The 22465-nt window shown below is 46.8% G+C and overlaps 1 protein-coding gene across 2 annotated transcripts in view; it reads left to right on the forward strand.

Annotated features, from left to right (window-relative positions):
• Nucleotides 1-7766: 7766 nt before the first annotated feature.
• Znf395 (zinc finger protein 395) overlaps nt 7767-22465 on the forward strand; it is a 38912-nt gene continuing 24213 nt past the window's right edge. The window contains exon 1 of one of the 2 annotated variants that reach the window (XM_051160723.1): nt 7767-7853. The gene's annotated coding sequence lies outside the window, so the exon portion shown is untranslated. The remainder of the gene's footprint in view (nt 7854-22465) is intronic. The other variant, XM_051160724.1, reaches the window with a different exon arrangement.

Raw genomic sequence — 22465 nt, forward strand, 5'->3', positions numbered from 1 at the left:
CTTTCTGTTGGTCTTCTATGCCTCCCTAGGGAATTAATGTGCCTTGAAGCCACAGCCCATGCCCCTTCAAAACGGTCCTGCTTTGGATCTTATCGTTCTGCTTCAAGCACTGAGATAAACATACTTTCCATCTCTATTTTCTGCCCTCACTAGAAGCAGGCAGGGTTGTCCAGAATGAATTTCCTGTGTCACAGAAACCACAGAAGCATAAAATGACAAAACCATATGTGCGTATACAGCCTGCCTGGGCTTACACATCCTCTTATACCCAGAGTCTTTAGGGCTTGTGTTCATTTTTTTTTTCCTACCCTTTAGTGACTATGGATTCTTGCTGAGCTCTAGTTGCAGAGATCGGTAGAGGAAGTAGGCACAGAGCTGAAAGCTTGTGCACTGGAGTGTCTCCAGCTGTCTACACGTGTGGGAGTTTGTCTGAGTGAAAGTGTCATTGCACAGATCTAGGCCTGGGACTTCTGGGACACCCTTGAGCTTTGAACAACCACACAATCTGTCAATCTCCTAGCAATGGAATGCAAAGCCTACTTCCTCCAGAGAAGCCTTAAGACAAGTAGATCAGAGAGAACCGCCATTGGCCCCAGGCACATTTGCAAACCACTCTCTCTAAAATTTCTGACTCTTGCACTCTTGAAAAATGCTCTGGGTAGGTGCATTCCCCGCCTCCCTTTCTGTCCACTAAGATACACTGTGACTTTTCTTAACTAAAGAAAAGCACCAAAATGCTAAAAATACAAAAATAGCATATTATTCTTTCCATCTGAAACTCACAGCCTGGTTTTGAGAGGACCACAAAGGAAGCTGTGTTTAGAAGTGTGTATTGAGGAGGCAGTAGCGGCTCCTGCTTTGACTTGAAACTAAGCCCAAACAGCTGAGCTGATAGATGCCTTGATGGCCTGCTTTAGGGAAGCCAAATTCTGAGCAAGTTAAAGAAATTGACATTGTAGATGGACTTGACTCATGAGTACCCCTCCCACAGCATCTTTTTTCATTTCTCTGTGTGTGTGTGTGTGTGTATCCCTCAATGTGTTTTGGTACATGCGTGCACATGAATACACATGCATACGTGCATCATATATGTGTGTAGACATATGTATGGAGGAATTATCCCCCATCTCTCTTCTATTTTGTTCCTTGAAGCAAGGTCTCTCAATCAAACCCAGAGCTTGCCATTATGGCTAGGATTGCTAGCTATCTTTTTTTTTTTTTTTCCTTGGTTTTTCAAGACAGGGTCTCTCTGTGTAGCCTTGGCTGTCCTGGACTCACTTTGTAGACCAGGCTGGCCTCGAACTCACAGCGATCCACCTGCCTCTGCCTCCCGAGTGCTGGGATTAAAGGTGTGTGCCACCATGCCCGGCTGACTGCTAGCTATCTTGCTCTGGGAAATCCCCCGTTGCTAACTTCAGAGTCTGGGATTAAGGCAGGTCACTGATTCCACCTGGCATTTCCATGGGAGCTGGGGATCCAAACCCTAGCCTCCAAGCTTGCTAAGCCTGTGATTCAGCCAGTGACCCATGTCCTTAACCCACGAAGACCTTTATGATTAACCAGACCCTTGGTTTCTGACTATTTACTAAGTATCTGCTATGAACTAGACATGGTCCTAGAAGCCTAGGATACAGCACAAATAAACTCCTTGTTCGAAATCCCAGCACTTGGGAGGCAGAGGCAGGTGGATCTCCGTGAGTTTGAGGCCAGCCTGGACTACAGAGTGAGTTCCAGGATAGCCAGAGCTGTTACACAGAGTAAACCCTGTCTCGAAAACCAAACCAAACCAACCAAATAAACAAACAAATCCTCGTTCGAATTGATCTTTAGCCAAGCAGATGGAGACAGATTGTCAGGTGGTAACAAGGGCTGAGACGAGAAATACCTCTGGGTAAAGGGATGGGTGGTGTTGGTTGCAGTTTTAGGTGTGTTGGGAGGAAAATGTCCTGTGGGTTTGAGCAGAGATGTAGTTAAATACTAGATGTCTAGTGGAAGATCATTCTCGACTCTAAATAAGCAGTCTCAGAGCTGGGCCTGCTTTGAGAAACTCCAAGGGGCCAATGTCACTGAATAGGCCAGAACCGCTTGGGCCGAGATCACACGGCTTTTGTTGTGAGTGGAAGGGGCCCTTGGAGGTTTGGGCAGAAGAGTGACGTGATCTGAAGGATCCCTGTGTTTGCACGGGCGCTGTATAGACTGTAGAGAGGCAGCAGAGACAGGAGGGAGGCAGGATTCCATTACAGAAGTCTAGGCAGGAGAGATGGTACCTGGTTCAGGGAAGCTGTGCTGGAACTAGGACATTAGGCAGCTAGAGCCAACAGAATTAAAAAAAAAAATTATATATATATATATATATATATATATATATATATATGAGTTTAAGACGGAAGGAAGGAAGGAAGGAAGCAAGGAAGGAAGGAAGGAAGGAAGTGAGATAAAGGATGTTCCCCAGAGTGTGTACTTGTTTATAGAGAATTAGGAGAATGGGAAGGAGTAGATCTCTCAAGGGCCACCACAAGTGTGTTTCAGGATGGAGAACCCCTGAGGTCTAATAGACATCCAAGCTGGGATGCCAAGCAGAGTTGAGGCTGGATGTGGTGACACAGCCTTTAATCCCAGCACCGAGAAGGCAGAGGCAGCTGGATCACTGTGAATTGGAGGCAAGCTTAGTCTACAAAGTGAGTTCCAGGACATCAAGGACTATTACACAGAGAAACTCTGTTTCAGAAAACAAACAAACAAACAAACAAAAAAACAAGAAGAGACTTGATACCCTATCAGCATATACAGGGGGAGGAAGTCCCCCTCAGTCACAGTCATAGGGGAGGAGAGTAAGGGGAAAATGGGAGGGAGGGAGGGATGGGAGGATACAAGGGAGGGGATAATCATTGAGATGTAATATGAATAAATTAATAAAATATTAAAAAAAAGAATTTAGAGTGAGCTTGGAGGTGGTGGTGGTGCGTTCCTTTAATCCCAACACCTGGGAGGCAGAGGCAGGAGGATCTCTATGAATTCGAGGTCAGTCTGGTCTAGAATGAGTTCCAGGACAGCTAGGGCAACACAGAGAAACCTTGTCTCAAAACAAAACAACCCCAAAACCCAAAACCAACCCCCTCAAACAACAACAACAATGACAACAACAACCCCACAGCAACAACAAAGAAGGGAGTTTGGAGTTCAGGACTCCAAGTGATAGAAAAGCCTCACCCAGTGGTAGAATCCAGAGACCCAGTTTGCACTGGAAGCTTCAGTTAGCTCCCCGAGAGCCCTGAGCACACAAGACATTTAAAGCATGCTTTGAACTGAGGACTGCCTAGACCACAGGGAAACTCCTGCTCTTTCACCAGATCCAATCAGTAATCCATTCAGCTACAGATGCGCTCACTGTGCAGGCCATTGCCTGTGACACGGACAATGAGAGCACCATGTAACTGTTTAGTCTTGTAGGAGGTTAAGATGAAAGAGTAGCAATGTCAGCACAGTGAGGAGAGAGAAAATTGAGGGTATTCTGACCTTGGGAGAGGCGCCTCATCCTGTCTTGGAAGCCAGAGAAAGCACCCCAGAGAACTTGTTCCCCAAATGTTCCTGCTTAGGGATGAGTAGGGAGAGGCACGCAGACCAGTGAGTGTGAGCAGGCTGATTCAGGCAGAGGCTACGTCGGGGTGACAAAGGAAGACAGGCCTTCTGATGAGCAGCTGGGTGGGTCTGGGGGTGCAGGAACTGAGAGGGAGGCTGGAGGCTCCCCAGGAGGGGTTCTATGGGCAGCGGTGGGATTGTATTTGGAAAGTTTCAGGCAGTCTCTGGAGGGTAAGGAAAAGGTAGATTGGAGAAGCCAAGCCCGTAAACATCAAGAGCCTGAGGAGGGTGATTGTCTTAGACCTATAGTGCTCCAACTATGACATATATATATATTTGTCTATACAATGTTAGGAAGGGGAGGGGACAAAGGTCTCGGTCTGCTTTGCTTAATGACAACTGATGGGAGATAGTCTTCCGAAGGGTTGGTTACTTTAAAGGAAAAGCGGTAGAAAGAGCCAGCAAATTCATAGAGAGCCAGGGTGTGGGAGAAAGGAAGGCTGGGGGGAGGGAGGCGGAAGAGGAGACAGCTTTCAGGAAGGGCAAGCCCTTTAATAACGTGGGGGAAGCAGGCAGGAGAGAGAACAGGACTGCAAATGCCAAATGTCAGTCTTCCCAAGCACACTCTCTTTGCACGCGTGTGTGCTGTGTATCTTCAAGACCAGGGCCTGGCTTCCAGGGGACAGTGCTTCACGCTTGGTGTTTGTGTGTTTAGACCAGGCGTTTGTAATGGGACATTCTGAGTTGAGGATAAAGTGGAAAACTCTGTGATGTACACTGTACTGCCTGCAGCAAGAAGGTATATTGCATCTAACATATGCTGGGGGAAGACATATGTCCCTGAACAGCCTGCGGTTGCAAGAAGAGATTTCAACCAGAACAAGCTGCGGGCTCTGTTCATATCCAGAGTATAGGCTCGCTTTGCACACAGTGGGTGTGTGAATGTGGGAATATGTTTTGTCAAAACGAGTGAGAATTTAAGTTTCATCAAAACTCAGGCATTTAAGGAAGCATATGTTCGGTTAAAAGTTTAAATGAGATAGTGTAAGAAAAATAAATACAGCTGGGTGGTGGCAGCACATGCCTTTAATCCTAGCACTTATGGGGCAGAGGCAGGCTGATCTCTGAGTTTCTGGCAAGCCTAGTCAACAGAACAAGTTCCAGGACAGCCAGGAGCCACATGGAGAAACCCTGCCTTGGAAAAACCAAATAACCAATTAATAAATAAAAAGGGGGAAAAAAAAAAAAAGAAAAACAAATTCAGGCAGCAGATTAGGGCTTGTGGTAGAATGCCTGGCCATTGGGCACAAAGCCCTGGCTTTAATTTCCAGTCCTGCAAAAGTAAATTAGTAAATAAATACATAGCCAGTAATGGTGGTACATGCTTGTAATCCCAGCCCTCAGGATGCAGAGGCAGGTCGATTTCTGTGAGTTCAAGGTCAGGAGGGGCTATACAGAGAGGCACTGTCTTAAAAAAAAAAAAAAAGAAAGAAAGAAAGTCAAAGCTGGGCTTGGTGGTACACTGCTTTAATTTAAGCACTCAGAGGCAGAGGCAGGCCGCTCTCTGTGAGTTTGGAGGCCAGCCTGGTCTACACAGCAAGTCCAGGACAGCTAAGGCTACACAGAGAGACCCTGTCTCGAACCCCACCCCCCACAAACCCCAGCAACAACAACAAACCCACAACAGAACAAAACAAAAATTCCAATAAAAGGCAAATAAATAAAATTATAAAAAAGTAAACTAGGGGAGGAGAAATGGTTCAGTTGGTAGACTGACCGCACAGTAAGCATGGAGCCCTGGGTTTGGTCCTCAGTGCAGCAAAAAATGGGTTGTATCGGTGCACGCGTGTGACCTCTGCCCTCGGGAAGTAGAAGAACCCTTAGCTCTCTAACAAGTTCAGTGTAGGTCTGAACTAACAGCTCTATCTCAAAAACCATAGTAAAACAAAAGCCAAAGCCAGACACGCACTTGCGTCCTTTTATGAAGCCTAGAAGTCTAAATCTTGTGGTGCCGCTCATATTCCAGCAGGCCTCCTTTGCGTATGATGCGTGCATTTGGTTCAACATTTCTGGAGCCCTGGGTTTTACTATGAGACCCCTTTCCCTTCCCTCTCAGAGCCTTTAGTCAATGGGCTGCACACACGCATGCACACGTTGCTCCCCGATTGTTAGCAAACAGCAAGCAGGCTGCTCCAGAGCAGGCCAAGTGTTCCCTGCGGCAGGGACTATACTGTGAACTTCAGGTTGATCAAGGAAGACATGAGTGGGGTGCATCTACAGAAACGTTTGGGGAAACTGGGAACACGCACGGAAAGCCATGCGTGGACTGTATAGGCCCCTGTAATAATAAAACACACAATCCCAACCTACATTTTCATATTAAGGGAAGGCTTTGTAATATTAAACAGAGTTATTGATGTGATTCCTTACAATGCTTTGGTTCTTCTTAACTCAAAACAGAACTCTTTCACGAGGTTGAGAATAAAAGGGAGAAGCAGTTCTGGGTGACTTACACCCGGCAGGATTGTCCGAGCGCAGGTTAGTTTATCCATAGGGGGCTGTCTTGTATAGCAGTGAGAACTTGGTGGCATCTTTGACTTTCAGCAGCTTAGATGCCAGTGGGGGGGGGCACCCCCAAACACCAATAAAAATGTCTCCAGCTATTATTAAATATCCCTGAGGACAAAAACACCCCTAATTGTGAACTATCTCCCATAAGAATTTGATTCCAGTTGGAGGCAGGAGAAAGGACATACTAATTTTTTTAAAAAAAAATTCAGTTTATTTGTTGTGTATGTGCAGGTCTGAGGATAACTTGCTGGAGTTGATTCACTTTGTACTTGGCTGGGGCTGTAACTTGGGACATCAGTTTTGGCCATATGGGCAGGCCATACCCACCGAGTCCTCTCACCAGTCCCCAGGACGTATTATTTCTTACATGCTGTGTGCTAGGCACTATCTCTGGTTACTCTGCTTTATCTTTTATATGAAGAAGCTGATGTTCACTGTTGACCATGCTGAAGATGCCAATGCTAGGTCAAGTGCTTAAAACAGGATCACGTGTGACTACCAAAACTTTACCAGCACTCCACGGACTCCTAGAAACACAGCAAGTCCCAAATTGGAGGTGAAACTGCAACTTCAAAATATTTGAAAACTTTCCTTTTTGAGAAAGGGAGCAGACTATTACTCTTTTACTCTTTAAATTTGATTGTAAGCACACACACTCATACATGCGCGCTCGCCCCTCTCCACTGTCCTTGGCCTTAGCTAGGAAAAACACAGGACTACACAATGGAACAGCTTCGATTCTCCCTGTTACAAATTATCCAAAAGCCAGAGTCTAACGGTGCCAAAAAGCAACCGGTATTGTTTACACAAGGGTTGAAGGCTAATAGTTAACTTTCTCCCATTTAATTCCAGAAACAGTAAACATCGCCGCGCGTTACAACTACAAATGAATAAATGTCATAAAACCGGGAAAGAAAACTCTTGGTCTAAAGTAAAATGGAAAGGTTGGGTTTTCAAGCGCTTCCGCCCTCGCGCACCCCCTCCCCCCTCTGGCTACCCAACCTCGGGTCCCTGTCGCCTTCGCCAAGCTCCTGTCCCTGGCGCCCAGAGCTTCTGGCTTCCTTTCCCGCCCTTGGGCGCGCTGGAAAAACAACAGCCAGAAACTTTGGCTGGATTTGCAGTTCAGTTGGGGGGGAAAAAAAAGCAAAAAGCAAAAAAAAAAAAAAAAAAAAAAAAAAGGAGGTGGGGGGGAGCAGATACTCTGTACTCTAGTTCGGTTCTGGGCGGACATGAACGTTCCGATTTAGGGGTGGGGGCTGGGGGGGTCATAACTAGGTCAGGTTCAAGTGCGCATGTGTGAGAGGAGTCGCTCCAGCACTTATTGGGCGCCCACTGTGTACCGCCAGCCGGGGTGTGTGAAGCGCGCGCACGCGCGCGCGCGGCCGTATCTAGAGGCGCGCAAGCCGTGCGCGCGAGTGGCCGGGGGTGTGTCCCCGTTTCTGGCTGGCTGGCTGGCTCGCGGGCGGACTGGCTGCGAGCGGCTTGGCGCGCTCCCTTCCCGGGCGGGGGAATCCGGGCCGGGTTGTGGCCGCGGCCGCGTACGTGAGCGCAGTGTCCCAGAGAGGGAGGGCAAGCCGGCCAGGTGGGCGCGAAGGCGGCGGCGGCAGCGGCGGGAGGCGGCGCAGTGCAGGGGCCGTGCCGGTGGCGGGCAAGGCTGCGGCCGCTGCAGGGAGCCGAGCTGTCCGGGCCAGTGGCCGGCGGAGGTGAGCTGCGCGCGGGACCTTGCGGGGGCTGCAGCCCGGGATTGGGGCGGCAGTCGGGGGTGGGTGGGGGATCCAGGAGGCTTGCGCGGCCCGGGCGGGACTGGGGCTGCAGCGGCGGTGGCGGAGTGGCCGGGTGAGGGTGGCCGCTCGCCCTCCTCTCACGCGTCGCCTTGTTTATGTCGCGGGTCCTACAGCCGGATCTCCGTCCCAACTTTGAGCGGTGGCTGGGAGTGGCCTCGCGGGGCCACACTGACCTGTTAACCTGGCCCCCTTTCCGGCTGGGCCGTCAGCCTTGAGCTGCGCGCGCCCCTGCCCTCTCCAGATCCAAAGAGCGCAGTGCTGCGGGACTGGCCTCGCGACACACCCTCTCTCAACCCTTCTTGCGGCCTCCTTCGCCGCCCCCTTGGCTCTAAGCCTGACTGGCTTACCCTGGGTCCCTCCTTGGCCGTGGCACTGTGGGCCTCTGGAGTGGCCGATGGGGGCCTGGAAAGGAGTTTGTCATGAGCAAACAATTTCGAGGCCGTGTTCCTTTCCTCCCTGGGAGTTAAGGCTCTGCGCCTTCACTTTAGGGCCCACTTGGAGGTCTAAAGAGACCCACCTGCCAGCAATCCTGCGCGAGCCCTGTTTTCCATCCCTCCCTTTCCTGTGGTTCTGGAGGACTTCCACCAGGCATGGGTTCCCATGATGCCAGGCCCATGGCACTGGGGCTCTCTATAGTCCTTCACCGCTTTTTTTTTTTTTTTTTTTTTTTTTTTACTCTGCCTTAACAGAAAGGTGTAAAGTGAGGCAGTTTGTTTCAAAGTGATTGATCAACAGGTATTGTAGCCTGGGGACATCCTCTTAAGAGGCTGTGTAAGCAGAGGTTCTTGCTTTGGAAGAGGGAACCAGAAGGAAATTGGCTAACCCACAGGTACCTCTGAGAAGCGACTCTGTTCTCTTTCCACTGCCAAGCTTTCTGGATGATGCATAGAGAGGCATGCGTGTAAAAAAGCCTAAGGTCTCAGAATGCTGCAAGACGAGAGAGAAATGATTTTTTAAGAGCTCTAGTTTAAATTAATGTGCTCTGGCTGCAAAGTTAACATAAATGTTGGGGCACCGGAGGTGTGGTAGTTAAAGACGAGGAAGGCCACTCAACACTGTTTTGAAATAATTTCCACCTGTGGATAATTCCCTGGCCGGACGCAAAGTCAGAAGCAAGAGTTCACAGGTGACAAGTTGGCAAAAGGGCTGTGTTGGGGGGGGGCTGGTTGTCTCAGTGAGAAAGGCTACTGGAGATAGGTAGATAAATTCCCTCCAGGGTGTATAATCTCTTGGAGGATACAGAAATACTTGAGCATGTGAAATAAGACTCCAGATGGGGACATAGTTAGCTGTTGAAATGCCAGGTGCAGAAATGGGTGCTGTTGGAGGTCACCGGGAAGGCGCTAAGGACAAGGACTACCAGTCCTGTGTTGGGCCCTTGGAAGGTGAGACTCTGTAGATGGGACCCAAAGTGGGATTGATTATGAATTTCTCTAGAGCCCGGGAGATGGCCTTGGCTCTCTTGGAATGTTTCCTGAACAGTAAGAGATTGAGATCGAGAGGAACAGTGACTGAGATTGTGAAAGTCCTAGAAAGTCAGACTGAGGAGTCAGACTTTTATCCTGGGTGTATTGGGGAGACATTAGGCCAGGGAGTGATGTAACAAGGGTCTTTGTGAAGGTTTTTGAGTCCAATGGTAGGGAGACAGACCCGTGAGTAGCCTGTCGCACTTTTGGAGTGCCGTGGGTATGGACTTAGTTTTATTGGAAGTCGTGGCTGTTGGAACAATTTGTTGACAGGGGCAGGGTGAGGGGAAATTGGGAATAGGAATTGATTCCTGGTGGAAGCTGATCACACACCAGGGCCTTGGAGCTGCCATGGTTGGGAATCGGAGTCGGAAATGCGTGCTTTGTAGAGAAGGCAATTGGACACTTGGGCTCTGGAGAAGTCTCTTGTGGTTGCCAGGTTACCCGGATGTAGGGATGTAGGTGCTAGCCACTGGGGCTCTGGTAGCTGGGAACCCTGGAAGGCAGTCGGTGTAGGGAGAAGAGTCCGGGAACTCAGGGAACAAACAGGTGGAGCACTGTCTTGGTCATAGGTGCAGCAGAGGATTCGTGCAGGACGGCGGGCTTCTACTTTGCCAGCCTTCCACACGGCACTGCCTGGATTTGACCCTGAAGGTGGAAGGAGGGCCAGTGCTGGGGAGCGGGCTTCTAGGAAGCCGGAGACCTTTATTCTAGCCACTAGGGTGGGGCTGGAGGTCGGAGGGAAGTGGAGTGGGCTTTGCTAAAGGAGTGAGCTATCGGGCTCTGCTGCATGCTGAACTTTACTCTTTACAGAGATATTAAGTCTCCTGCGCTGTTTGTGCAGGGGGGGGAGGGACGAACAGCAAGGCAACCTCAAGGAAGACAGAGGAATTGGGGGCCCTTTTGTAGGGCCTGGCTTATCCCAGTCCCACCCAGTTACCCCCTCCCAGGATTCTGGTGACATCAAAAAGTAGAAGAGAGCTGGCACTTTTTTTTTTCTCCTCCCCCACCCCACCCCCAGCTCTGGATTCTCCTTTTCTTTTTTCTTTTTCTTTTCTTTTCTTTTCTTTCTTTCTTTCTTTTTTTTTTTTTTTTTGCAAGAGTGACTGAGGGTGATTTGCTGAACAAATTCCCCAAGCCTCAGCTTGCAACATCTGACTTTGAAGGATGATTGCCAAAGGTTGTGGAGTGAGCTGGGACTGTCCTATCAGTTGCCTGTCTCTCTGGAGTCAGCGAACTGAGGGAAGAGGGGGCTTGAGGGATGGAGACTGGAGGCCACAGAGATCACGTTCTTTCTTTTTTTCTGTCCCTCTTTTCTTTCCTCTCTCCTTTCCTCCGCTCCCCTCTTCCCTTTCTCTTCTTCCCTCCCCCTTCTTTTCCCTCCCCTTCCCTTCCCGCTCCCCTCTCTTTTCCTGTTTCTTCCCTCCATCCACCCTTCTCTCCAGTCCTTGCTCTGTAACCCAGGAGCCTTGAATTCACAGTAATCCTCCTGCCGTAGGCCTGAGGTGTCACAGATATTTTTTTCCCTTATAGTGACTATTACAGTAATGATTGTGCCAAGCAGACAGAGGTTGAGTTCGTTGGCTCACTGTAGGGCAGGGTTTGTACGTGGTCGTCACCGTGACCTACAGTAAGAAGCAAAGTTGAGGGCTGACAAGATGGCTCAGTGGGTAGGGTAAGGGTGCTTGCTGCTGAGCCGAAAGACCTGTCTTTGATCCCTAGAATTCACGTGGTGGAAGGAGAGAACCAACTCCTTCAAGTGCGGGCAAGCACACACATACACCCACATATTATTTTTTTTTTACATATATATTTATATTACTACACAAATAAAATAAACTACATATGGGAAGAAGAACCACAAGACAATCAGGAATGATATAAATGTTACATTCATAGTGTTTTGGCTATTTGTATTTGGCAACCTTGAAGAAAAATCTTTCCTATCATGGTGCGTCTAAACACACACACACACACACACACACACACATTCTTTTTTTGGTTTTTTTGAGACAGGGTTTCTCTGTGTAGTCTTGGCTATCCTTATCCTAGACTCGCTTTATAGATCAGGCTGGCCTTGAACTCAGCGATCCCCCTGCCTCTGCCTCCCGAGTGCTGGGATTAAAGGCGTGCGACACCACTCCTGGCCCCACATATATATTCTTACACTCACTCACTCACACACTCTTTCTCTAAATGTAAAATAATAAAAGGACATTTATATCATGACTTTGTATGCCTAATCATGTATGTAAAAATCGAATTTCAGTTTGTGAAGTCCAACCTCTTGGTGCAACATTTTTTTTTTCTTTTCTTTTTTGTCTATTCTGTTACTTTTCACTAAAAATCCTTTTTTTTTTTTTTGCCAAGTTGATCCAACCACTCTCTAGTGGATGGTAATCCACTCACAGTTTGAGATGCATTGGAAGACTTTCCACATTCCTCAAGTAGTTACAAAGTTGCCTTCGTGCAGAGCTGCACCTCCCAGGCCTGAAGGTAGCTGCAAGCCCAGCTGCAAGCTGGGGGTTTATGGTCTAGTTGGAGAGATAAGTTATACTTTGGAGTAGGGGCAAGGCAGAGTGTCAAGTGCCAAGATGAAAATGTAGTACCTGAAAGGGCTAGAAAAGTGGGTGAAGGAGGGAGGGGTGGCACGGGAAAGGTGGTTTAGGGGCGCGTGTAGTGTAAGACTCCTGTGTGTGGCAGGTCAGGTGACTTACAGGTTAGAGCACACCAAAATTCTAAAGTTTTTTTTTTTTTTTTTTTTTTAATTTTCGCTTTTTTGTTTTTGAGACAGGGTCTCACTCTGTAGCTCTGGCTAGCCTGTAGACCAGGCTGGTCTCCAACTCACAGAGATCTGCCTGCCTCTGCCTCCGGAGTGCTGGGATTAAAGGCGTGCCTGAGTACCGAAGTTTTAAGAAATTGGGAGCAGTCCAGAAAACTTAGATTTGGAGCTTTGAGGAGTCAAACATGGCTGCCGCCTCAGGTTGAGGGACGGCTATCTGCTGAGTAAAAAGACAGTTGTTATAGTCCCTGTTGTTGTGGTCTGGATGTTCCCCAGTGCTTTGAAACAGTCATTTGACATTATTTACAGAGGACTACAGACATTTGGCTTTGGGACCTCTGGTTTTAAGACTTTGAATGCCAAGGCAGGGAGCCTGGGACCTATGTCATGGCCTCTGCCTGGCCGCTGGAAGATTCTGTAAGGGCATGACCTGGAATCTGGGAAGATAGAGCCTGAATATATTTTTATGTTATCAGTATTATATATATATTTTTTATGAGTCTTGTTTTTTGTTTGTTTGTTTACTTATTTATTGAGACAGGGTTTTTCTGTGTAGCCTTGGCTGTCCTGGACTCACTTTGTAGACCAGGCTGGCCTTGAACTCACAGTGATCCGCCTGCCTCTGCCTGCCAAGTGCTGGGGCTAAAGGCATGCGCCACCACACCTGGCTCAGAATAGTATTCTTTAAAGCCAGCTTCCCCTGGATAGATTCCGGTGAGACTTGTTTCTAGGGATACCAGAGTCGCTCTAGCATTGCCACTGTATGTTTCTGGTTCTTGGGCTTAGATGGAGGCTCCAGGTATATCATCCAAGGATGGTGATCACTTGGTGAGATATGAGTCATGACTATCAAGCGCGTGAGACAGTGGCTCCTCGGGACCTGTGTCTCTGTGAGGTGGTACTGAGGGAAGAGTGAGAAGGGCCAAGCCATTTCTCTTTGGTTTATCCCTGGCATGATTCCAAGATGCAGAACAGCTGGCTCAAGTTTAGGGGGGTAATAGAAATGACTCTGGAAAAACTAGTCTGATTTGATGACCAGCTGAAGTGAATAAATCCAGTTTCTGTAGTCTAGAACATTCTAGCATACTCTGAAGAATCCACAGTCACTGTGATTCAGAAGCATTCCCACATGAGTTACAAGTGAGAGGGGCCAACCAATAGTCACCCTGTTCTGTTTTTGTATAGGTAGGACAAAATTCAATTCTTTAAAAAATGTTGATAGTATAAAAAGCAAAGACGTTGGAAGCTAGACTTGGTGGCACATACATATAATTCTAGCACTTAGGAGAGCGAGATAGGATTGTGAGTTTGAGGCCTGCCTGAGCTACATAGACTGTGGAGGAGAAAAGAAAAAAAATTGAAGTTTAATTCTTAAAGAATATAGGATGCAGGGGTAGCCAGAAGCCAGCTGAGTTCTATCCAATTAAAGCCATTTTCTGTTTTATATGCTGGCTGAAGGGTAGCAGTTTAACTACATGTTGGCTTCAGTAAACACTTTTTAAGCAATTTAAAATTTTAAGTCAGCATATAATGTGTTAGATACCATTAGGCCGTTTTCGAGCAGAGTGTGTTTTTATGCCTCTCTTTCTCCCTATCTCCTGATACAGCCATCTTCCTGATACAGCCATCTTCCTGATACAGCCATCCTCCTGATACAGCCATCCTCCTGATACAGCCATCCTCCTGATACAGCCATCCTCCCTTTGTAGTATTTTCAATTCCCGAGATTATTCTCCTCTTTCATGTCCCATGTGCCCTCTTGCCTCCCCCTCTCTATGTTTCCTTATCACTCAATATTACTGTCTCTGGCTTCGTTTTTAGATGTGTGGCCTCTACTAGTATAGTATTTAATACTTCTTAAAAAACACATAGTTGGGGCTGGAGAGATGGTTCAGAGGTTAAGAGCACTGACTGCTCTTCCAAAGGTCATGAGTTCAATTCCCAGCAACCACATGGTGGCTCACAACCATCTCTTCTGGCCTCCAGGCAGAATGCTGTATACATAATAAATAAATAAATATTTAAAAAACAAAAAAACCCCACATAGTTGTTCATATTAAATCATAGGTGGTAAAGTGTGGTGGTCCTGGTGGTGTTATGAATTTAATTTGACCATCAAATGCAAGAACTTAATCATTGTCACGTGTCAGCTTTGAGGGAGGTCTGAAAGTCAAAGCTGTGTGCTTTGGATTGGTTCGACATTTTCCCAGTGTTGTGGGTGTTGATGTTTTTCCAGTTTTAAGAGTCACCGAAGTGCAATAGATTGCTTACTTCACAGTAAAACCAAGGTTCAGAAGCATCTAGAATGAGGGGCTTGAATGAGAAATTCAGGCCAGACATGCCTGGGGGTGGTGGCGCATGCCTTAATCCTAGCACTTGGCAGGCAGAGGCAGGCGGATCTCTGTGAGTTCAAGGCCAGCCTGGTCTACAAAGTGAGTCCAGGACAGCCAGGACTATACAGAGAAACAGTGTCTTGAAAAACCAAAAAGAAAGAAAGAAAGAAAGAGAGAAAGAAAGAAATTAATTCAGTAATGAATGTCAAGAGTGACTTTAAACGTTTTGAAGTGAGGGTTAGGAAGATGACTTAGAGGTAAAGACACTTGCTGTCATTTAGCAGGTATGACCTCTGGACCCCTGGGAACATGGAAGGAGAGAACTGACTTCACCAAGTTGTCCTCTGACCTCTATACACACAGGTGTGACCCACCAGTCATGCACTTTTGGTATAATACTCCTTGGAAAATTAAAACAAAGCGAGTCCAGGACAGCCAAGGCTACACAGAGAAACCCTGTCTCACCCCCCCCCAAAAGGGGGGGGGAGAGAAGAAAAGAAAGAAACTTAAAAATAAAATTGGGCTTTAAAGTTCCAAGATGTTTGTGCATTCTGATTGGAAGTTTCTCTTCTGAGACCATATCCAAAATGTACATGATGGCTTATGCAGAGATTGAAGAATATAGTGAAAAATTATCTTATTATCTAGTGTTAAGATGGCCTCAAGTTCATTAACAGCCCTCACGCCTCTGCCTCCTCAGTGATGGGATCACAGGCATGCGCAACTGTCAGTGTTCTTTGGTGGATGTGTTTTGTGATGATGGAATACTACAAGGTTATGAAAAGTAATGTTTAGGAATAGTTCCAACAATAACTGAAACGTTTCTGTCCAGAGGTTCATTTGTAGGATGAACTCAAATGTTTAATAAGAAGCAGTGGCAGAGGATGAAGGATGTGACATGCTCTGGTGACACTAAAACAACAGACACTGATGGTGCCTCTAAAGTTGACGGGCTTTATTTATTTATTTACTTATTTATTTTGTTTTTTGTTTTTTCGAGACAGGGTTTCTCTATGTAGCCTTGGCTGTTCCTGGACTTGCTTTGTAGACCAGGCTGGCCGCGAACTCACAGCGATCTGCCTGCCTCTGCCTCCCAAGTGCTGGGATTAAAGGCGTTCACCACCGCCGCCCGGCAGTTGATGGGCTTTAAGTTCTCCTTTAACTCCAAAGACTGGGTGAGCAGATTGCAGTTCAGCATGTGAAAGGGTTTTCCCGTTGGCAGGCAGTGCAGCAGTGGACATGGCTGCCAGGACAATAGTGAGCTTCCCAATGTTGGGCACATCCAAGGTAGATTTTTTTTATTTTTATATTTTGGTTTTTCAAGACATGGTTTCTCTGTGTAGCCTTGGCTGTCCTGGACTTGGCTTTGTAGATCAGGCTGGCCTGGAATTCACAGTGATCTGCTTGCCTCTGCCTCCTGAGTGCTGGGATTAAAGATGTACGCTACCAGGATGCCCTGGCTTCAAGTTGGATTTAAGTTATAGGTCAGGTATGTTTGGAAAGGAAAGAAGGAATCAAGTTGATCTCTAGAGCCCAGTTTTGATTTTCAGTTGTTCTGTGACTTGTCACAGCTGAAAGGTGACATGAATAGTGGCCGTACCTCTTGAATCAATATCACTCCATATGTTTCTTTTGTTTGTTTGTTTGTTTTTGGTTTTTCGAGACAGGGTTTCTCTGTGTAACAGCTCTAGCTGTCCTGGAACTCGCAGGTTAGACCAGGCTTGCTTAGAACTCACAGAGATCCGCCTGCCACTGTCTCCCATTTGCTGGGATTAAAGGTGTGTGCCACCCTGGCCTGGCTGTTTTGTGATTCTTGTAATTGGATTTGGTCGTCAAGAAAGACAAGGAGATGGGGGAAGTGGCAGATCATAATGAGCACTCCACCCTCTATTCTGTTGATTTATTTTTGGGTTTATTTTTGAGTGTGAGTATTTTGAGTACATATGTGTGTTTGCATGTATATGGGCATGTGTGTGTGTGTGTGTGAGCATGTATGCAAGGCCAGAAGTGGCCATTGGGTGTCTTCTCGGCTGTTCTCAGCTAGTTGTTGAGGCAGACTCTCTACAGGACCTAGAACTCACTGACTCTGTCTGGCTAATGTAGCTAATGAGTTAGCAGTCAGGATCCCTGTCCCTGCTTCCTGAGTTCTAGAATTACAGGTAGCCAGCGTGTTTGCCCAGATTTTATGTGGGTCTGAACCCTTTTCCTCAAGGCAAGTTCTTTATCCACTGAGCTGTCTCCTCAAACTTTGGGTGTTTTGTTTTGTTTTTGTTGTTGTTGTTGTTGTTGTTGTTTTAAGACAAGGCATTTGTTAACATGGTGCTCACTATGTAGATTAGGCTGATCTCGAATTTACGGAGGTTCATCTGCCTCTGCTTCCTAAGTGCCAGGATTAAAGCGCCCGCGCTACCATACCTCTTTTTTTTTTTTTTTTTTTTTTTAAAAAAGACAATTTCTCACATAGCCTGGGCTGGACTCACAATCACAGTTACCTTCTTGCCTCACTCTTAGAAGTACATTTCTGAGTCACATCACCAGCTCTGGATGTTTTGGGGTGACTTTTGCTTGGGCAAACTTAGAGCGGAGCACTCTCAGCTCCCTGGAGGCTACAGTGGTTGAGCGTCTCTTCCAGGACTGTCACAAGCTGACTTCTGCTTCCATGTGATCCATGCTCCTGTTTTGGCATTTGAAAAACCATTAGTTGAGGAGAAGTGCTCTGTTCATATAGTTAAGGTAATTTGGGAGGCTAGCAGCTCAAGGGGTGGCTGTTGAGATGCACGTAAAATGATATGGAGAATTTGGTTGTGTGGAACTGAAACACAATCTTTGTACACTTGTTTGTTTTTGACCCAGGGTCTCACTATGTGTTTTGGATGGCCTTGAACTTGTGACCCTCCTGTGTCTGTCTTCTGAGAGTCCTGGGATTAGAGGTGTGGACGACTTCTGAGCCTGGCTGAGGCTATAGGCTTGGGTGACTGAGCCTGGCTGTTGCTCACCTGAGATGAGGGACTAGCTCTTCTTTGTTTCTATGTTGCTTGTGTTTACATGGTGCCCTTAACTTGTCTAGCTGCCGGAAATTGATCCTTTGGTGGAGAAAAGTTAGACTAACATGTAATTTTGTTGTGTGTAATATTGAGGATGGAACCCAAGGCCTTATACCTGCTAGATAAGGACTGTGCCAGTAAAAGAGGGAGGGAGGGAAGGAGGGAGGGAGGGAGAAAGAGAGGGGGGGTATGAATAGGACAGTGTCAGGTGGTGGTCTTCAGATATTGTCCACTTTATTTTTTGGAAACAGTCTCACTGGCCTGAAACTTGTAAGGGATGTGCCTGTCTACAAGTGCAGCATGCCTGGCTTTTACTTATTTATTAACATGGATTCTAGGGATCAAACTCAAATCCTGACCTGTCTTCCCAGCACGCTCAGTCCTTGCCTTTGTTAGAGACAAGTATGTTTCTTGTAGTTCAAGTTGACCCAAGATATCTCAACTTTGTATCCCAGGCTAGCCTTGAACACCCATCTTCCTGCCTCAAACCCCTCAAGCGCTGGGATGACAGGTATAGGAAGCCACATCCACATGCTTTTTTTTTTTTTTTTTAATTAAAAAAGCAAACTGGTACAGAATTAGCTGTTCTCAGTTTTATTTTGTCCTCTGAGTACTGGGAAGTCATAAAACTCTTGGCTAAAAACAGCCAATAAGTAGCTAAATGTAGAGAGTAATAAAAAATTTTCTATCTCCTCCTTCCCCCTGCCCCACAAGAGTTTTCTGGGTAGCCCTGGCTGTCCTGGAACTCGATATGTAGACCAGGTTGGCCTTGAACTCACAGGTCTGCCTGCCTCTGCCTCCCAAGTGCTAGGATTAAAGGCATTTGCCACTACAGATGGGATTTTTTTGCTTTTCTTAAGATTTATTTTAATGTGTATGAGTTTTGCCTGGATGTATGTCTGTGCGTCATGTCTGTGCCTGGTGTCTGAGGAGGCCAGAGGAGGATATTAGACAATTGGTACTGGAGTTACAGGATAGTTTTAAGCTACTATGTGGGTGCTGGGAGCCTGAGTCCTATAAGATCCGTAAGTGATCATAACCACTGAGCAATCTCTCTAGCCCCTTGTCATCCATTTTTATGTAACTGTCGCTATGCTATGTACACACCTTACATAGCATAACAGAGGTTTCCAGTCCTATAAAACAGCTCAGAGTCCCGAGGTTTAGCTGTATTTGAAATTCTATCTATCTATCTATCTATCTATCTATCTATCTATCTATCTATCTATCTATCTAGATTGGGTCTCTCCACGTAGCTCTAGCTGTCCTGAAACTCACTATATAGACCAAACTGGCCTCGAACTCACAGAGGTTCATTTAACTCTGCCTCTTGAGTGGGGTTAAAGGCATGCACCGCCACTCCTAGCTGAAACTTTTCTTTGTTTTGTTTTGTTTGCTTTAGGTATAATTTAAGTACAATGAAATTTTAGATCTTTGTGTTCTTTAATTAGTTTTGACAAAAACTGTGTGTGTGTGCATTTGTGACCATTTTCAAGTAATTAATCCTTAATCCTCACTCTAATGGAAACACCACAAGTTTGATTTCTATTTCTGTTAGTCAAGTTCTTAATTATTATGTGTTCCTAAGGAGTCAGTAAGTAGTATCTGAAGATGAGGAGGGTGTGTGTGTGTGTGTGTGTGTGTGTGTGTGTGTGTGTGTGTGTGTGTGTGTAGATAAAACTGTCTGGGGCTGAGGCTCTTATCTCTGGGGTGTGATTTCCTAGCATGCGTAAGGCCCTGGGCTGGATCCTCTGTACAATAATAGTCAATCAGTTAACCAATCAGTCAGTTTCCTGTACAGCTAGGATGGCCCCCGTAATGCTGGAGTGTTTTTCTTATGAATTGTTTAGGTTCTTCCTCTTTGTTAGCCCAAGGGAGCTCGATGGATTCCCAGCTGGAAGAGTCAGGAAGCATGATGGGGCAGGAACTGTCTTACTGCTGTGTGCGTGCGTGCGTGCCGTGTGCATGCCTGTGTGCCTAGGGTGTGTTTTAGCTTGCTGATTTGGAGCCCTGCAGTATGGGTTAGAGCTGGAATGACTCCAAGGAGGTCCCTTTGGATTACCAAAGTCCCCACGACATACCTCCCCCCCCTTGCCCCCACCAACTGACATAAAATGTAACCATCTGCAGAGTTTCCACAAGTTAACTGAGTTGCGCTTGTGAGATTGAAATAAGATCTGTGTTGCAAAACGAGCTGCTGGCCCGAATCGCACACAGCCTGTGCACTGCTGAGCTTGCAGCCTTCTGGCAGACAGGGGCCAGATTCCAGTGGAAAACGCTCTTAACTAAACACATTATTAAAACGTATTGCACAGGGTCTCAGACTCTTCTTTTTAAAAAAATGAAATGAGTGAGAGTTTTATTGCATAAATAATATACGAACATACTCCCTATAGGGAAAGAGAAAGGCAGACGTCAAGCAGGCAGAAAAGGCTTTCTTGACAATCACTCCTAATCCTAGTCACCCACCCTCCCCCCAGGTTTAACCACTGGCCTAGGGTTGTTGATATTCTTCGGACGCTTTGCATACTTAGAGCTGTGCCTCTCGGACTCTCAAATGCACAGTGCTGCATGTGGATATACTTTACCGGGGTGTCTTGTCAGTGTGTGGAAGTTGCTTTGATCTTATTTCCTGCCTAGATTCAGAAGGCTGAACAATTGTGTCATTCTCTCCTTTACGGATAGATACAGGAGTTGCTTCTCATCCTTTTCTGTTCCAGATGCCCTTAGATAAAAACAAAAACATTGTTGCAGCCTTTGTAGCTCTTGGGAGGTTTCCCTAGGACCAGTCCGCAGAACAGGAGTCCTGTGGAGTAGGGTGAGGCGATTGTACAGCCTGATGGAGGCATGGGAGAGGGGGCTCTTCTGAATTCAGAGTTGCCAGGCAGAGGATGCTTGCATTGTCCTCTGAGTAGGGTTTAGTGAGTGCTAGGTGCTTGTTCTCTGGATCTCACTGGCCATGCGGGCCAAGTGGTGGTAGGTAAGAAAGATTGGTGTTTTTAAAAGGTCCCTTTGAAGCTAAGCTGGGAGGTGGTACCGCACACCTTTAATCCCAGCGCTCAGGAAGGCAGAAGCAGGCGGATCGCTGTTAGTTGGAGGTCAGCCTGGTCTACGAAGTGAGCCCAGGATGGCCAAGACTACACAGAGAAACCCTGTCTTGTAAACAACAGCAACAACAACAGCCCCCCCCCCAAAAAAAAGGCCCCTTTGACCCGGGCGTGGTGGCACACCCCTTTAATCCTAACAGAAGCAGGTGGACTGACGTGAGTTCAAGGCCAGCCTGGTCTACATTGTGAGTCCAGGAGAGCCAAGGCTATACAGAGAAACCTTGTCTCAAAACAAAACAAAACAAAAACAAAAAAACAAAACAAAACCCAAGCAAAACAAACAAACAAACAAACAAACAAAAAACCCAACCCAAACCAAGCCAACAATAAAAGGCCCTTTGGGTCTAGTTGTTGACATCTGAGTCCATGCCCCAAGGACTTTGGTATGTTGATGGTGCCTGTGTGAGGAAGAGTCACAGGGTGGGTGAACAGTGCCATGGCCCCAGGATGGGCAATTCCAAGTTCTTCATTGTCTCTCTGGGGACTCAGCGCATCAGTAGGTCTCCTCCTGGTGCCCTTCAGAACACAAAGCATGGGTTCACTGCTCAAGCTGGGGTGGGGCACTGGGAGGCGTTCTTAGTGTTCCCTGAGAATGTCAAGACACCTGCCACACAGGTCACTTGTGTGTTTTGTTCGAGAAAGAAGCTGTGTGTCTTTTTCCTATTTCCACTTGCGGGCATGGATGCCTGCCCTCTGCAGAACTCCTAGATGGCAGCAACACTAATTAGGTCTCACTGATGTACTTTGGAGCTAAAATAGTGACAGAGAGTTAGGGCCACGTTCCTGTTCTAAGGCTGGCTGTGGGACCCTCTGTGGTCTGCATGAGTCCATGGGCCTTGCCTTACCCTTCTTGCTTGGGGTGCTCAGGTGGCTTTCCCGCTGCTCGCCTACAGGTGTTTACAGAGCCGGCCCTTTCCGTCCTTTCAGGATTTGTTGTCCAGACCAGCACAACCCCCAGCTTCCTCCCACTTGGTAGGTTTTCCTATAGCCCTCTTGGCGTTGACCTTTTCAGCTCGCCTTGTCCACCACATAGCACAAACTTTGCAAGTTGTCTTTTTTTTTTTTTTTTTTTCAGGGGAGTGACCACTGTTCCCAGTGTGAATAACTTTCTAATTTTATGGGGATTGTATTCTTTTTGCCTTCCTTCCTTCCTGGTCTTTTTTTATTTTTATTTTTTTTATTAGTTAACTTTTTTTATTTGTAGTTCATCGGGCAGAATGAATGTCTTTATAAAAAAGATTTGTGTGTATGTGTCTTCCTAGTGTGAGTATGTGCCCATGGAGGCCAGAGGAGGGATTGGATCCTCTGGGGCAGTCATAAACTGCCCCACGTGGGTGCCGGGAACTGAACTTAAGTCCTCTGGAAGACCAGCCAGCACTCTTATTTGTTGAATCTCTTAACAAAAAGACATTTGCTTTGGTTTTGGTTTTTGAGTTAGGATCTTTCTGGGTGAGCCAAAGCCATCCTTGAACTGTTGATCCTTCTGTATTGCCCCCCCACTCCCCCGCCCCCCGAGATTACAGATAAGCGCTCAGCATAGAGTGTTATTTTGCTTTTGGCCTTTGTGGCTACAGCAGGATGGCAGCCTGGTCCTAGTCTGGGAGTGTCACTATACTACACTTGCGAGCTTTTGATGTTGTTTTTTGTTTTTGTTTTTGTTTTTTGTTTTCAGATGCCCTCCACTTTGTGTATGCTAGCCAGGCACTTTATCACAGCCCTGACTCAGCCCTACTCTACCCCGTTTCTTTTGTTGGAGGTCTTTTTTGGGGGGGAGGGTGTGAGCATGAAGACCTGAGTTT

Source organism: Acomys russatus, chromosome 18 (assembly GCF_903995435.1).
Source record: "Acomys russatus chromosome 18, mAcoRus1.1, whole genome shotgun sequence".
NCBI classification, from domain to species: Eukaryota; Metazoa; Chordata; class Mammalia; order Rodentia; family Muridae; genus Acomys; species Acomys russatus.